The sequence below is a fragment of the Neolamprologus multifasciatus genome, chromosome 2, assembly GCF_963576455.1.
Source record: "Neolamprologus multifasciatus chromosome 2, fNeoMul1.2, whole genome shotgun sequence".
Classification (NCBI taxonomy): Eukaryota; Metazoa; Chordata; class Actinopteri; order Cichliformes; family Cichlidae; genus Neolamprologus; species Neolamprologus multifasciatus.
This window is the reverse complement of record NC_140440.1, coordinates 35470956-35488404: the sequence shown is the minus strand read 5'-3', so window position 1 is coordinate 35488404 and position 17449 is coordinate 35470956. Positions and strand designations below refer to the sequence as shown.

General features: G+C 40.0%; 1 protein-coding gene across 8 annotated transcripts in view; it reads left to right on the top strand.

The window, feature by feature from the left end:
- Nucleotides 1-17449, top strand: part of enox2 (ecto-NOX disulfide-thiol exchanger 2) — a 209557-nt gene that overhangs the window by 64219 nt on the left and 127889 nt on the right. Inside the window, exon 1 of one of the 8 annotated variants that reach the window (XM_085130917.1) lies at nucleotides 3805-16018. The exons of the other annotated variants lie outside the window; for them this stretch is intronic. The gene's annotated coding sequence lies outside the window, so the exon portion shown is untranslated. Of the gene's footprint in view, nucleotides 1-3804; nucleotides 16019-17449 lie in introns of those variants that run through there. 8 annotated transcript variants of the gene reach the window in all.

Here is a 17449-nt window from a genome sequence, read left to right as displayed (position 1 = left end):
AGATTGCCTTTAATGGCGTGAGGGAGGGGAGGCACTTTGCTCCCTAGATCTGTCAGAGAGACCGGATTTATAGGTTGTACATAGAGTGCTTGAGATGCAGCTTAAATATTTCAGCTCTCTTTGGCATTGGATGATGGTGCTGCAGAACAAATTAAGACTGAATACAAAGTGGACTGCTGTATAATGCCAGGAGATTTAGCAACTTTGGAAACTCTTAAATTTTAATTGGTTGCTGCATGACAATTTGCAGTTTCTAAGTGGAGCTCTTATAGCAGTGCTGGCTGACGGAGAGAAAAATGTGACAAAAGACGGGGAAAAAGAAAAATATGACTTTTATACGATCGGGGAATGTTTGATATAGTGAATAAAACGACTTCAGTGACAGCCTGACTAAGCAGGAATTTACTTGGTCTCGTCATAAATTGCTCTGTGTGTTTGGTGAGTTAAAGCGTAGACGTCATATAGGATGCTCTCTCTTTGCTTTAGCAATTCAAAGTCAAATCGCCTTATAAGTAAAAAAAGGAAACTAAGATGAATACCATAATAACTACACAGGACTATTAAGAAACTCTGTTGTTATATTTAAGGTGTGCTGGACCTGCCAGCTGACCAGAGACCTGATAGTTTATTAATCTTTGTGTCACAGAAATAAGTGTTTGTGGCAATCTCGAGCATATCAGTTTAAAATGGAAAAGCAATTGGCTTCAGTTTCATCCACTCTTGCGATAATCTCAGAGTCATTTCCTGACTCAGCCGGCCCATTGGCATTCTGTCACCTGACTGCTCCGCGTTGCACTGACGGACAGGTAGGAAGCTCTTCATATTACTGATGAGGAGAGCTGTGCACTCAAAGTGTGAGCTCCACTTCAGAAGCTTTGGTGGTGTCTGTTGGGTACATCTAGCTAGTGTGGGTAGTGCTGCTTGTACAGGCATTATTAATATGGCTCATGTGAATTGAGTTTGAGGACTTGCCAAACATTTTAACTCATTGGTAAGAATCTAAGCATTTTGTAAAACTGGGTGAAAAACCTCACTGGGATCCAGTATTATCTACTTCTCTATATCACTGTAGTGTGCATCCAGTCAAAAATCGAATAAATAAAAGTAAAGATGGCAACTCTGTAGTTTAGAATTCTGGCTTTTTATATATAGAAAGAAATGTTACCATTTACCTTGCAGAATTATCAGTAAGTCTTTAATATTTGTACTGTTCAAATGTTGCCATGGGCTGCTATTAGATTTTGACCAGTGAGATTATGGTAGTGTTTTTTTGTCATTATGGCCAAAAAAGTGTGCAGCATTTCGTCTTTGATATGCTCGTGTCAAAGTGAAACAACTGGTTTCATTTTCAGCCAGAATTTCAAGGGTTTTCTCTTAAAGGATGTCCTGATGTTCCCTTAGTACACTACAAGAAATGCAGCTGCACTAGGCCCAGCTGTTTAAATCCTCCTCTCCCTAAACGTAGTCACGTGTTTGGCTTACAGATCTATAAAAGCTCCTGCGTTTTTCCTCCCCCAAAGATTCCCATTTACCAATACTAGTAGATGGAGTTGTTGCATTTATCTAAAGAGTGAAAAATATGGATGATCTAGAGAGACTTAACTAACCCTACCCGTTTTTCTAAACAGCTGTTGTTTCCTGGGGTTATACTGCTACTTGTGACAACTGATGGCATTAGTATCAAATGACACTCTAAAACGAATTGGTACGTTTTAGTGCAGAAATGCATAGAAGTTTTCCATAAACCTTATTTGTGGATAACAATGTTTCATCCTTAACTTTCTGTCTTGAAACAACAAGAGCCATTCATTAGAAACACTTTACAAAGCTCCCAATAGGAAAATGATGTATTTCACCTTTTACGAGGTGGTTGGCTACTTTTGTCAAGTTATTTCCTTTCATTCGGTGCTATCACTCCTGCACCCATCTGTTAGTCTGATGTTTAAGACTGTTGGTGTGGTGACTTGATTGTTCGCCTCACTGCTGGTCCTAAATCTCTGTAGCAGCCTACTGTAGTGTAATGAATGTTGCTAATTCCTGTGTCTAATGCTCACTTGTATGCGCCCTCCAGGAATCCTATTTAACTTGGTCTAAGTGTTCAGCCTCTGAATTACAACAGAAGTGCTAAAGTGAAGCTAAAAATCTGTTCAGGTTAAAGAAATGTATATTAGCTTGTGGAAGTTTCCTGTGAGGATCAGCAATGTTGGCAGCAGCCGCAATTCAACCTGCCATCTGGTATTGAGTAGCTAAGAGAGCTTGGCAGCCTGAAGGCAACCAACTCGGGGGCTCCAATGCTATCACCGACAGAGCTCTTCATTACTAATCACTTTCAAGATAAGCAGCCACGCAGAGAACCTTGAAATTGGAGGTAAGGACTTTGCAACAGCAAGTTCAGGAGCTACATGAAAGATGAAGCGAGCCATCAGACTTATTCTGCATTTAAAGTTTGTGAGATGGGATTGTGGCTGCAGTGCTGCTGATTTAAACCCAGCTGACAGTGCCTTTGAGCAGAAGACAAGAGAGGAGTGGTTTGAAGAAGCTGGATTATTCTGTTCACCAGGGATTTGCTGTACAACCTTTCTATGTTTTCATGACTTCTCTCAAAAAACCTGTACTGAACACTTACGTCTTCTGCAGTGGTTCAAAAGTTCTGTGTAATTTGCAATCCCATGGGAGTTTCGGTAGGCTAAGCCAGAATTTAACAAAGAGATTGGATCCTGTCACTCAAGTAATGTTCATGTGCACCCATATTTCACAATGGCTCGCTCTTAAATGTAAACACTTTCACTTGTGCTGAATCAGTTCAGACCCTTCAAACCATTTGAGCTGACATGGTCTGGATAGAGGGGGGAGAAAGCAGTAGGATTAACAAAGGTCTGGTCAAAAGATTATGCACTGAAAGATCAATCCCAAGAGATTTAAACATGGCAGATATGGAAGGGTGAATAATAACAGACAACGTAACTCAAGTTAAATTTATATTGTTCCTATTTTTTATATGTGTTTGTTTGCTTGATTAAGGATAACTGCTTATGAGAACTAATTGGCCAACCTTTGGTTTGTGGACCTCGGCATTAGCTTTGTGAACTAAGGCAGCGGTCCCCAACTTTTTTTTTGCACCACGGACCGGTTTATGTCCAACAATATTTTGTTGGATATTTTAAGGTGTTGCGGTTAAATACACCAAAATAAAACCAGTACCGCTACCAAAAAAAGAAGATTTATTCATAACACACGGGAAAAGACCCAGAGAAACAGAGTTAACGATAAAATCATAACAATAAAAAAGATTAAATACCCTGAAAACCATAGATTTCACTCTCGAGGGCCAGTACCGAACATCTCACGGACAGGTACTGGTCCTTGGTCCGTGGGTTGGGGACAGCTGAACTAAGGTGTACACACCAGTCATAATTGACCGGTTAAGCCTTTACAACATTAGGCAGCAGCATCCTAGCAAATACACAAAAAAAATGTTTATATAGATTCACTGACTGACTGGTCAGGGACTGGAAATGGCTGATTTTTAGCTCTGCCTGGGCTGGTGATCATCTAGTGCAGGGGTGTCAAACTCAAATACACAGTGGGCCAAAATTCACAACTGGAACAAAGTCACGGGCTAACATTAATATTTATTGAAATATATTTATTCCTCCAGATATAAGAATGAATCTTTTCTTATGGACTCAAACACGTTTTGTTGAAAAACTGAATATGGAACAAGCAAAGCTTAATACTAAACAATATATATATATATATATATATATATATATATATATATATATATATATATATATTAGCTGTATAAACCAGTAGGTCAGCTCTGATAGTAATTTGGTATGGCTTCACGGGCCAAATGTAATTAGGCTGCGGGCCAAAGTTGGCCCGTGCGCCAGAGTTTGACACCTAGTGAGTCTTGGATTTCAAGCTGATTTATTTACACCATGACAAGTTGGTGACAAGCTAATGCTAATGACAAGTTAGCATGGAACTTGTCATTAGCATGGAACTTGTCATTAGCATGGAACTTGTCATTAGCATGACATGTCCATGAGGAAAATCGTTTTGGGTACAAGACAAATAATGATAGCTCTATTGGGTTGTATCATTTCATAGTAATGGAAGATAAGAAAAGACAACTCTGACTGAAATGGTTGTAAAATATTACACTTACCTGGTAATGTGGTACTTCTTGGATAATAATCCTTAGTATTTATTTTTAAGGTAGTTTTTTTGTATCAAGCAGGGCCAAAAAAACCCAAATACTTTAAAGTAGAAAAATGTATACCATGATGGATCACCAGAGCGATGTAGGACACAAATGTTGTACATCCTGGAAGTTAATTGTGCCCACTGCTGCTTCAGAGATGGTATTACAATAAATCATCTTCCTTACAATTGTACGATAAATCAAGCCACTAAATGTAACTTCTATATCACAGTTCCATTTTATTGGGATTTGTTTTTCTTTAAGTGTAAGAATAATGTGTTGCATATACTGTGGATTAATTTGGGAGGAGACATAATGTATTAAAATAAGTTGCATGGTATTTATGTCCCTGTTGCTTCTGTCCTGTGAATCAGTTGTATAGGAGCTGACCCTCTTGGCCAAAATCTGTCCTTCACAGCATCGATATGTTTAACATTTCCCCATAGCTTAGACCATGGTTCAGCAGTTTGGACCAAAGAACAGGAGTGTCCAGAGATTGCTTGTCTGGAAAGCAGCCATCACTCTACTGTAATAGAGACTGAGAGCTTGGATTTATATGGCTCTTACTTTGGGAAGAAGGATTGGCTTAAGGGGGGAAGGAGCTTGAAAACAAAATGGTACCAAAATGGATGGACAGGATGTATCCAAGAATGCATTATTAATAGGGTAGCCGAGGTTCTCTGTATTCTGCCTTTTAGGGCCATTTTGTTTCTTTGTGAAGCTCTACATGGAATAACTGCGTTTTTATGGAATGATAGAGTGGCTTTGTCAGACTCGCTAACTTCATATTCTGAGCCATGTTTACATGATGCCTTTACCCTGTGTGGAAATCAAGTTGAAGGACTTGGGGTAACCCTGGAATTTTCCATTTGCAAGAGACATTTCTGTGGTGAATTTTTCTTTGGGGTGTTTCTTTCCATTTTGAATCAACAAACACTTACTCAAAGGTCCCCACTGTGTAGAACCTTTTCATAGCACCAGAGAAGAGAGGCGGGGGGGGGGAAACCCTATCTGAAATGGAACTGGACCAGCTGAAAAGTTGGGTGCTTGAGCTCAAAGGAAGCCCTGTACTTGCATGTTTACTGCACTGAGTCTGGCTCGAGTCAGACCCCCACTGCTGGATAAATGCAAGGTTTTATTTCTGTACTCAGCACATCTTACTGGCCAATATTAGTTCTGTAGCTTTTTTTCCTGAAGAAAGGTCAGCATTTATGGCAGGATGATACAACACCAGTGTAATATATGTCTTTCTTTTTTATACCCAGGAATGTGGTTTAGTTTCCAGTCGGGTTCTTTAAATTATAGCTCCGTCTATTTTGGAACATTGGAATGCCAGTTGAGGTCAACATTTGGTTGAACCTAAGAACGCCAGCGACATGACCGGTGTGAGTTAAATACAGGACACGCACATAGATGGATTAAGTTCACAATTAGACCCTTTACTGGCCTCTTACTTTGGTTTTTAGGGGAATAAATATCCACAATCTCAACAGTTTATCATTTGATGCAACATGTTGCAGGTTAAATAAGTTAAATAGACGCTCATGACATTGCATATGTGATCCACGTAAGCAGAGTTGGTCAGGATATCGTTCAGGTCAAGAGTCAGCGTTACTTTGGTAGAGTTCTTGTTATTTCTAAGAGTTAAAGAAACAAAATCCAGAGTATGGACAAAGGTCCCAAATTTGATCTCTCACTCCGACATCATTCTTGTTTTCTGTACAAACACAGCGACATCGCTGCTGTTCATTAGCCCGATTTAAGAAAGCACCTCTAGTGTGGTTGAGGCTCAGATTACAGCCGTTAACACACTGGCAAAGTGTCAACAAACATTCTTGTGATAATGTGAAAAAGGGCCTCAGCAGTTCAGCTTGAGCCATGTGAATCGCCGCTGCACCTGTTCTTTGAGTTTCCACGCTTCTCGTGAAAGGCGTTTTAGTGAATGCCAGAAAAATGAGCGAATGGATGTAACCGAAGCACATAGCAAGCAAAATGGTTTATATTAATACGCTACATCTGCAGCAAGGTATGTTTTGTTTTGGCTGTCCAGATGAGATGGAGAGAACTGCAGCTACTTTCAGTGCCAGCTTTCAGTGTAAGCTTAGATCTTTGCTGTGTGCCACACCACACCTCTGTTACCTCTTGAATGTAGGTTTTTTAATAAGGGAGAAAAATTGCCAATTTCAATCAATGCTTGACTTGAGAGCAATATTGGTGTTGATATGAGCTGAGAGTTGTTAGATAAAGGTCCAAGGACTGAAAAGCTTCTGTGTGAAGTCATAAATCATCAGGATTACCCATGAAACTGCTGTTTCAGTCAAACACTTAAGACATGAAAGAAGTCGATACCAGTATCTTCATTGATGCTTGATGGACGATTTTTATTTGATTAAAATGTTGATAAAGACTTTTAAGGAATATCCAAAAGCAGGAATATGTTGGCTTTAAAGAAATGTAGCTTGATATGTCTGCACATCTTTAAATAATTTTGTTTTCTGTTGTTTCTCTTTTAGGCTTTGCACAGCTCATACAGCGTCGTTTGCTGATGTAAATTCAAAAATGAATTAACATAATCATTCCTAGATGCTTAGTGGTGTTCGAGGTGGAAGCTGTGACCTTTCGGACATATGCTGACAACAGCTGACTTAACAGCAGGGCACTGAATACAGCCATTACAGACAGAGGTAATTGAATTCACAAATCACCATGGCTCTAGGTTTATGGTGGCATTGGACTTTATGGCTCATATGTCAGAAGCTGGTGGGCAGTTTGTCAGAGGAGGCTTGGTAGGAACAAGAAGGTGGTGAATGGACGACCATCTGAAGCTCGCTTCAGGGTGGCTCCTGAAGCTCCTCCAAAAGAAATCCTGTTAAATATTATAGCTTTTTATATAGCTTATTGAAATGGACCAAAATATGATTCATGGCTTCTTTGTGTCCTGTTTTCTTTGATTGAAATTGTCCTTCTTGTAGTATTTTCCTTTTATCCTGCCCCTCGTTGTGCTTTATTTCTTCGAATATCAGCTTCTCCTCCTTTTTCGTTTTGCTTTCCTTGAAGGCAAAGTCAGATGTATCTAATGCACCAGGGCGGCTGATGATAAAGTGTGTGTATATGTTTGAAACTGTGTGTGAGGAATAGCTAAGAAGGATCTTTTCCCTGCCTTCCTCTCAGAAAGCTAAAACATACAGCAGGTTCTCAGTCATGCTTTCTGTGCCTGTCCCAGCAGAAGTCGAAGAGGTGGATCGATATGAAGATTAATTATTGTGTCCATCTCGAGGGTTGCGCCGATAGCCTGTATTTCTTCTGGCCTCTAGTGAGCACCCAAATGCTTCCCTTCTTGACGAGCGTTGAAGCTTTAGCTTGTTAGTGTGGTCTGTGGACCGAAGCTGCACCGAGAGAAAATTGGACCGGGCTCCAGGGGTAACTCGTTGAGGCTCAGTGCAGCTCAGCTTAGCACCATCACCAGGCAAACCAGGGGTCCCGCAGCATTTTCTGGGCTTATTGTAACCTCCTGGATATTAGGTATTAGGTTAACCGTTCTCCAAGGTATCAAAAGGGGAAGAATATCTTGTGAGCTATAGTGAAAAGATGGCTTTCTCCTGAGCTCACTGCATTTTTCAAGAAACAACTGCAGGCTAAGAATATTTATAATCTTATGTGCAAGCCCATAATTACTTGAAGTAGAAACGACTCCTTATGTACACTGCAGTGGATCACTCTGCTTCTAATTATTTAGCAGGAGTTTGTGCAATTTATCAGTGCTGCTTTTTTTTTTTTTTTTTTAAAGCATTTTGATGTATTGTGTGTCATCCAATAAATCAACAGCATGTGTTTTGAGTATAAGCCTGAAAGAATTTGCCGACAGCAGGATGATAAATTTCCCTGTTGAAGTCCAATGGAGCATTTTAGTTTGATATGTCATCAGATGAACTTGAATCAGTCACAAGTAGGTGTCACTGGGAGATGTCGGGAGCGATTATGTCGCTCCAAGCAATCACTGGTGAGACTGAGGAAGATGATAATGGAAAACATTGTCAAAGTAACCAACAATCTATCTTTGGATTGAGTCCCCCCAGAAAGATTTGTGCGTCTGTATGAGTTGATTGTGATGTGTACTCTCAAAATGTGCCTGTGGTTATCGTTTTTATAATTCACATCCATCTATAGAAGTGCTACCTTAATGGGTGGATTTTCCCAGATTTAAAGAACATAAAGTCCTAAAAAGCAAAAGCATGAAACAGTAAAAGTCTCTGGCTTTGATTTCGTACTGTATCTAGTTTTGTCCAGAGCGCCCACGTAGTACATTCTTGAATTGTACATGCAGGAGTCATACATTATGCAGAAGAGCTTGTCAAGTCCCTCACTTCAGTCTAATCTTGATTGGACTGTTCAAACTGTAATATAATGACAGTAATTCTGCAGTGTAGGAAAACTTGTCCAGTTCTAGTTAATTAAGGGAAAGTGCTGAAGTCTAATCTCTGAAGGATGATACAGTAAAAAAACGAGCAGTGACTTTTGTAAGTACATTAGTACTAAAGTATATTTTGTGTTAGTGACATGTTAACTTTGACATTACAATGTGTTGACTCTCCTTTACTATTCCCACTCAGGATTTCACATTATTTTGTGGTTATTTCACTGCTGCGAACTGTCATGCTTGTCACACTCTGTTGCATAGAAACAGAAAATATTGTTTGCGGGAACTTTGAGACACGGCGCTCATCTTTACTTGCCAGTCGACACACAATTGCACTTTCAAATCACTGCTGGAATGAAGTTGTCAGCACTAAGAATGGCGAGGACAGCTGAATGCGTGACTGCGCACACATACTCGGGCGCTTTGTTGGTGTGTTTGCTCCGTCTGTATCGAAACGCGTGCTGTTGGAATCGAGAGCGCAGCTTGTCAATCTCCTATTTGCGTTTGCATTCAGAGATTGAAGATTTACAGAATGGAAATAAAATGACTATTAAGTCACTGTGTGAGGATGTAGCAAATAATTCTATTCACCATTTGTTACTGTAACATTCTATTCTTAATTAAATGCGAAGAAGTAATAAAAAATGCAAAAGTTGCCATTTTTGTCCAATGAACTGAATTTTTATTCCATACTTGAAGAAAAGGTCAGTTCATGTAACGCGTCTATCAAGAGTAGGAAGACAAAATTATGTTCTGGATGTTGACCAGAGTTTCAGCTAACCTTAACGGATACTACAATCATAAAAAGGTGTATAAAGTTCTTTCTCTTTTGATGAAAGCTTAAAATATATACCACAAGTTTCACGGGCATGGATTAAACCGAGTCCCAGGCTGAGAAAAGTTCAGTGAAAATTTCTAATGATCAAAGTTTAGAGTCTAGGAACAGGTTTAATTATTTCTTGGGCTCTTAAGTATAAGGGTGAGGAGGGTCTGCTAAGAGCAAGAGCACTGTTTAGTATTTTCGTGATGGAACTGAAGTTCGGTAACGACTTGCACATTTTTCTTATAGTTTCAAATAGTCTGTCATTGCCACCTTGAGCTTGTCACGCCGTATTCTCTCCTTTCTTCCTCTTTCATCCTTTTAGCCATTAATAACAGTGTAACTACAGTCTGCAGTCTGCATGCTCTGATGAGTGATGGATGGATAGACGGCACAGAGACAGAAGAGAACAAAGAGAACACAGGAGTGGAGCCAGGCTCAGCCAAATCATAGCCTCCAGTGCTATCCTCTCGCAAGATCTATGGGGCTTCATTTGTTTGTGCCGTTTTGGTAATTAAACAGGGGAGGCCCACTCAGTGGAGTCTGGCTGCTGGCTTGGTTTCTCTACCCTAATCTTCCCATAAGACCAGATAATTAATGGTGGAATGGCAGGAGTGCCCACAGTCCTTCTGTTAATGGAAAGGATTCATCTTGTTTGCTCAACTTACTCCATGTTTCTTTATTCAGAGCTTGGCCGTGGTGTCATCGAGGATATTGAGACTTGGTATCTGTCCAGACATCTAATGACAAATGATAGTGTGGCAGCGTGGCACAGACGGGGATATTTTCAGCCAAGACTTATCCTTCATCTTTGGTGTCAGACTTTATCAGTGTTCTTTGTTTTACCCACATGTTATATGGGTCATGAGTGGAGTGCTTAAAGTTTATTTATAGTTTATTGCACATGTTAAAAGCTATGGTTTGTGACTTCACTGTGGCACTCAGCCTCAAGCCAGTTGGTTCCTCCCAGGGGAGAGAATCAGAGTAACTCACCATATGACAAGATGTTGTCCACATCTTGATGGTAATGCAGTGATTCTGAAATATTTATCTGCAACTGAAGAAGGAAATAAATACTTGTAGAAAGTCAAAGTATTTATTTATTTACTGTACTATAGTATAGTGCTATTATTTAGTTTCAATTTAGGTGCAAACTTTGATAACTTTATCCCAACTGTTCTGTTTTTTTCAGTTAGTTTCTTTTTTCTTTAACTGCTACTTACTTTACCCTGATTCTTTTCATTAGCACCACACAAGGAGTGATGAATGGATCGGTATCAGCATTTCTAACTGTCAATAAATTAAAAGTCTAACAAAGCAAAGGTGGGAGAAGCAAGTATCATTCAGAAGTAATGCATTTCTTGGACTATTTTCAGCTATGGGTTAATATGCATTTTAAGTAAGTCATGTATATGAGATTGGTGTGTTAGCAGTGCACTAGTGTTGCTCATTTATGTGTTGTTGTGAACACAAATAGGTCTGGTTACTGAAGATAGCTATAGTCGATCAGTTAAGAAAGAAATATTTATGGATTTTGATCTTAGTTTTTGTTCACAGTAAAAGCTATATAAAATATTACTGAGCATTGTCTTTAAAGGCTACCCTTTTGTGGGGCTGCCACAATTACATCGACTATCAAAATCGTCGTCGACTGATTTAACAGTCGACGCGTCGTTTGAAGCTTTGTAAGATCCCAAAGACGCAGGAATAAGTAGTAGGATTTAAGAGTGTAATAACGGACTGAAACAGAAGATGGCAGCACTGCATGTACAAGGATGCCAGCTGCCGTTAAACCCCGAAGAAGAAGAAGCAGCTGTGTCCCAGAATTCATAGCGCAGCCCAGCTCAGTTTCCAACAATGGCGGCAGCTAGTTAGTTTTAATATTACTCTTATTATTCTTTCTGGGTCACAAAATAAACGTTTAACATATTTTCAGGCGAGAATGTAACTGTGTAAACCTCAAATATCTGCTCAGTTTATCAAGACACCACATATTTTCAAAAGCGCTCCGACGTTTTCGGAGACGTCTGTTAGCCACTAGCTCGATAGCTAGCCGGGGGCTAGGCTAACTAGAGCCGTGAGAACACCGGACTCCCGGCAAATCGTTTACAAACCCACCGCCGTCTTTCGCTACTCAGGTTAAACATGATATATAAGTCACTTAGATAACTTAAAATGTTATTGTTTGGCTTTTTTTCAGTATTTTATTTGTTCCTGAGTAAATCGGTTTGGCTGAGATTAAAGTTATAGTTTTTACACAGCTGAATAAATATCAAGCAGACAGCTGATTATCAGAAGTGTGAGATGCTGGAGAATTTACTCCGGTGTCCTGTTATATTTTAGATAGCAAGAAGTTTATTAAACTTCACCGAAACAATCTGCAAATTTCATTAAAATGTAATAAACTATCATCTTGTCTTTATTTTTAGTTAGCACATACCTTAAACACTTAAAGCTGTAAGCTAATGATAGTTATATAAGAGCAGATGCTGCTGGTGCAATAAGCTGTACGTTTTACGTCCAATGGATAATGATCTGATTAGTCGACTAATCACAAAAATAATCGGTGACTAGTCGACTATCAAAATAATTGTTTGTGGCAGCCCTACCCTTTTGTAGTGTGATTTCTGAACTCTGTAGAAACGAATGTGTGCATATAAATTACAAGAATCTGTAGCCAAAGAACAAAACTTTATATACTGGATTTGCTGAAATGTAATCGCAAAACCATCAGCTGGTTAGGCTGTGATTTAGCCGTTTATTTGCTTTGTTTATCTGTATTCATAAGTGGCTCAAAGATGACTACTCAACAGGTATGTGAATTGCCAAGCAAGAGGTCTTCTGCTTTCTTATTTTTCCTGCATTACTTGGCACATAACGTTGATCTGTAGAGCAGTGGTTTTGCGTATGTTGTGAGAGCAAATTTGTTTCCAAACTTGACGTCATTTTCATTTCTGTTTGTTTATTCATGGTCATAATTAGGTGACACACTAATTATGTGTGTCACCACGACTCGGATACATGCGTCGCCGTGCAGGCGCACAAGATAAACAAACTGAAAATCTGAATTGGAAAGCATTTTTTAAATGTATTTAATTTTATTTCATTCATTAGTTAGATTTAACTTAGTGCTGGTCTCCGTGTCCCTGGATATTTCCACATTTAATCTGTATTCATTTCCTGTTATTGACAAATGTTGGACTGAGTACGCCCTGTGATGCACAGGAGGTGGACATGTAGCCTGCAGGTAAACAGAGCTGTGAGGAAATAAGAGCTATGCCCATGGTGCAAGTGTTCCTGTGGGCAACTAGCTGCTCAAGTCTCCCCTGAAGCAATATTTTGACAAAGGCTTTTAAAGAGCCGAGCTGTCAGCTTTGGCTTCCTGACCAGGCCCTCATTAGCTAACACCACCACCAAAAGAACAGGCTGATAGAGACGCCTCCTCAGCAGCACTCGAGAAAATGCCTTTCTAACTGCAAATTAATTTAGAATTGGGGATTCATGAGAACAAGGTGGTGGGCGCTGGTGAAGTGGGCTTCTCTGTATGAGTGACATGTCACACATTCTCATTAATGTGGATCTAGCAGAGAACTTAATCCCCAGGAGCTGCTTAAAGGTAAACAGAACAGTATGGAGATTAAAAGCTGACACTTTTGGGGGGAGATCCTGTGCATTATGGGATTCCTGTGGGATTCCCGCTGGATGGGAGTCAGTTTCACTATTATACATGACTCCGACAGGACAGGGAAAAAACTTCATTGGGAACCTGGAGGACAGGAATAAAGAAGCTGTGCGTCTCACGCGGTTGCTGGTCAGTCACTGTTGAAGATCGATGGCTTCATCGTGCATCTACAAACTCCAGATGCCATCAGTGTATTCTGGAGTGACCTGATAAAACCATATGCGCTACTTTTAAGTTATCTTGAGTAGTTGCCAAATTCAACACTGACTTGGGGATAATTGCCTTTCACAGATGTAAAGCAGGCAACAAAACGCAGCTGAAAATCACCTTTGAGAAGCGCGAGGTGCCAGACGGAAGATGATAACATATCATTGAAATCATTATATTTGTTAAAGTCTCTCAGTGGCAGCATTTATTAATGCTTAGCGTGGACCTCGGAGGAATTCAGACCAATGCTATGGAACTGGGTCTCATGCAGACAGGATTAGAGTTCAGCTCTAGTCCATCAGAATCCAGAAATAGCTCTGGGACGGTGTTGATATTAGGAAGCTTCGAGGTATTTAGAGGTCTGTCCATGTTGGGGTTTCACTAAGACAGGTTCTATATAATGAAAAGTCTTTGCTAATCTGTCTGTAATTCTTCCACAAATCATTGGTGCATAAGTAGATTATCTCGTCTATCCCCTAAAATCCATTTACTATTCAAGTTTTAAAATCTCGAGCCGCCTTCCCAATAAGTTCAGACTGCACCTGTTTGCATGCCCGAGGTAATTTAATGTTCCACATTAAAAACAAGCAATGCTAATTTCCCCTCAGTAATCTCTTGTTTGACATCCTTCTCAACAGCCCCGTTTATCAACTAAACAAACCTACCGAACCCATTTACTTAAAATCCCATGCATGCAGTGCCGCGTATAAAGATTCTGATTTAGTTAAGTGTAATAGTCTAAGGGTATGGCTATTATTTTGATGAAAAGTACCTTCCTCATCACGGCAGATAAATATTTATCCCAAGATAGACATTGTTGTTCGTGCGACTTTGAATTTTCACAAAAAGCAGAAAAAGAAACAGGAAGTAGATCTACAACCCAGCCCTATTAATATGATTGAATGATAACACATTGATTTTACATCAATGCCATATTGAATGTATTGAGAGGAAAGCTACTTGGGTTCATCTTGGTGTCAAATATGTATCATTCATGAATTACACAGAAAAGCATCAGAGATGGAAAGAAAATAAAACAGTACTGGGTGCAGACAGAACCGTGCAACTGCTCCTTCACTTACACAAGTGCTCTATTGATTGAGAAGGAGATTGCAATTGATTGAAAGCCTGAAATCACTGAATCACTCCAGTTAAAATCAGACGTCTCCTCTTCTATTTCAGTGATAATGCATTCTGCACAGCACACGAGCCCGGCAAGTTTATCTCTGATGAAAACACAGGTATTATACGCAAATTTAAACCCACCTGCTAAATATTCGTTCAGTCCGCTTTGTGCCACTGAAGCAGCTCAGGCACCCAGAGGATCCTTCCTGGGCGAGGTCCCAGTGGATCAGGCTTGTTCCGGCGCAACCCGTGGATGCTTAATCAGATTGGGATCTGGGAATGTGGTGAAGAGGTCAGTGCCTTGGGCTTTTCTGCAGGCTGCTCCAGAGCAGTTTTGAGGGGTGGCAAGGCGCCTTGATCTGCTTTTGCCAGATGTTGGTACGTGTCAAAATAGCATATGCATGAACGCTAAAATCAAGTCTCCCAGTTTTGGGGGGGGGGTTCTGCTTTATTTTATGGAACTTTAACTGTCACATAATCTAAGGCATATGTTCAGTGTATTAGGTTTGTTAATGGATGCACTGTGTGTTTTAGATGGAAGTGGGAATCTTTATTCATTATAGTGGTCGACAGGCTCTGTTAGGCTTAGTTGCCTCATCTATAGTTGCATAAATGTGATCTATAAACCCCTAATTGCCTTTGCCTAATCTCCTCTATGGCTATCCCTTTTACTGTCTGCAAAGGTCATTTCCTGTCCCATATCTGTTTTATTCATTAGGGAGGCTCAGCCATTGCGAAAAAGGAAAAATACAGGGAGGATATTTGCAATATTGTCACTCAGTTTATCCGTCAAATTATCGAAAGCAAGCTGGTCCCTGAGAGATGGTTTGAATGTGCAAACAGCTGGGAATGTCCAGCTGACTTCACAGAGGTCAGCAGAAGGCTATCCAGGCTCTAAAGGCTGCTGGGAAACATTTTTATGAATCAACTCCTGCACTCGCTCAGAATGAGAAGAGAAATCAGAGATGAGCCATGGAAGGAGCAGAGACTCCCACCTACCTTATTTGGTACACTTGTGAAATTTAGTGCAATAAAACTAATGAATCTAAACTGTCGTCTACTCACAGTTTAGCTTGAGTTAGCATCAGGGGACGAAAGATCCTGTTGTTCAAAGGCATCTATGAGAAGTAAAAGTTACTGTAATTAACCTGTAGACTGACTGTTAATGGTGCACTTTGTACTTTCCCATTGTCGTGGACATTTCAGTGGTTTTCTGTAATGTTACCGATCTCCGGCCTGTATCTCCATGTGATGTCTGTGATGTGTGTGTGTGTGTGTGTGTAAGGTCGGGGGGCGGGTCCATTCCACTGCAGGGCAACCTGCATGTGGCGAATAAAGCTGATTGATTGATTGGCTTGCAGCTGCCTTGTCACCTGGTCTGCTTTTGGTTGTCCATGAACAAGGTGTCAGTTGATTGTTGGCTTTGGTTCGCCATTGCTCGCCCTGTAGCTGCTGTGCAGGTCTCCGAGGCATGCACATCTGCTGCTGCAAGGACTGTGATGCCGCTGGCAGTTTATGGTGGAGGCTGAAAGCCGGCAGGCGTAGGCGATTATCCTGGTAAGCCAAGCTTTAGAGCAAAAAAACACACCCGTAGTCTGGGCCTAACTACAGTGTATTTGTTTTTCATTTGAAATTTTCAATGAAATCTTATTTATTTATTTTGCATTAGAAATTAAAGTACATGGTGTTTAAGCTGGTGAACAATCATGTTTAAATTATCCAGATTTACAACATTTGTTTTGACAGTTTTAAAAACAAAATGATGAAAAAGTCCAAACAAAGCAGAGCCTTTGATTCCTCTCGATTCCTCAGTTGCAGCTCATAAAGCGACTGGTGAGTGTGAAGGAGCATGGACCTCAGCTGCATTGTTTACACGTTTCCCATAAGTGCTGTTAGAAAAATCAGAGCGACTGACTCAACATATGAAGTGTGGCAGACAGCTCACTGTAACTGAATCATGTATAGATGTTTTTGGCAATGAACAGTTTATGAAGCAGACTTTTTGAAGCTGATGCTCTGAATAGTTTTTTCTCATTTTTTTTCTCCATTTGTAAACTTAAATTACATATAATACAGGATTTACTTGTTGTGAAGTTTTTATATTTGCAAAGTGCATGAAAGGAAGGTGAGCTGATACTCTTGGGGAGAAAATGAACAGATAGCGTAGTTTATTTACAGGCAGTTTTTACAACAACTACTTGAGGAATATTTCTTAAAGAAGTTTTGGCTTGTGCGCAAAGATGCCAGGCACTCGTTGGTGAGGGAGATGAGCAATGAGTAGAAACATTTGACAAAGTAAAGCTCCGATCAAACATCAGTGGGTAGCAACACAGTTTCTTCTGTAGCCTAGAGATCTGTAGACTGTTGTGTCACTATTTAAACTTGATTACTATAAGGCTTATGGTGATCAAGTTCATGATAATAATATAATTTATGGGGAGTCCTAAGGAATAAGCATATCTCAAGTTGTGTATGACAAATCCCTACATTCAAAAACTGACCAGTAACCTGAGAAATTGTTTAGTAGCTAAAATACCAACATTATGGATTATTGTGGATTTTGCTTCACATTCACTTTCTGATTATTCTGTCAAACTGGCTTGCTTAATACAAATAGTTTGCCTGCCATCCACTGTTACACTCAGCTCCAGCTGGCCAAAGTGACACGTTTACCCCCCTCTTGTAAAGACAGATGCCAGCAAAGTATCTTCATCAGCTAACTTTTAGCAGTGCCGTCAACATTAAACCTGTGACTACTGTAAACTTGACTTTATTCCATCATCTATCTTATTTACAGCATTTTAATGAAAGGGTGTATACATCCTTTCTGAAAAACACGAGCTAATGGTGTACTCTTGCCCTCTCCAACCAAACTTTATGCTTCCTATTCTTCCTGCCGTGGCATATTTTGTTAGTGAAGTTTGCACCAGGGGTCACATTAAAAAGATGATTCACTTTGGCCTCTGTCACAGTGTTTCTCTCTTTTTA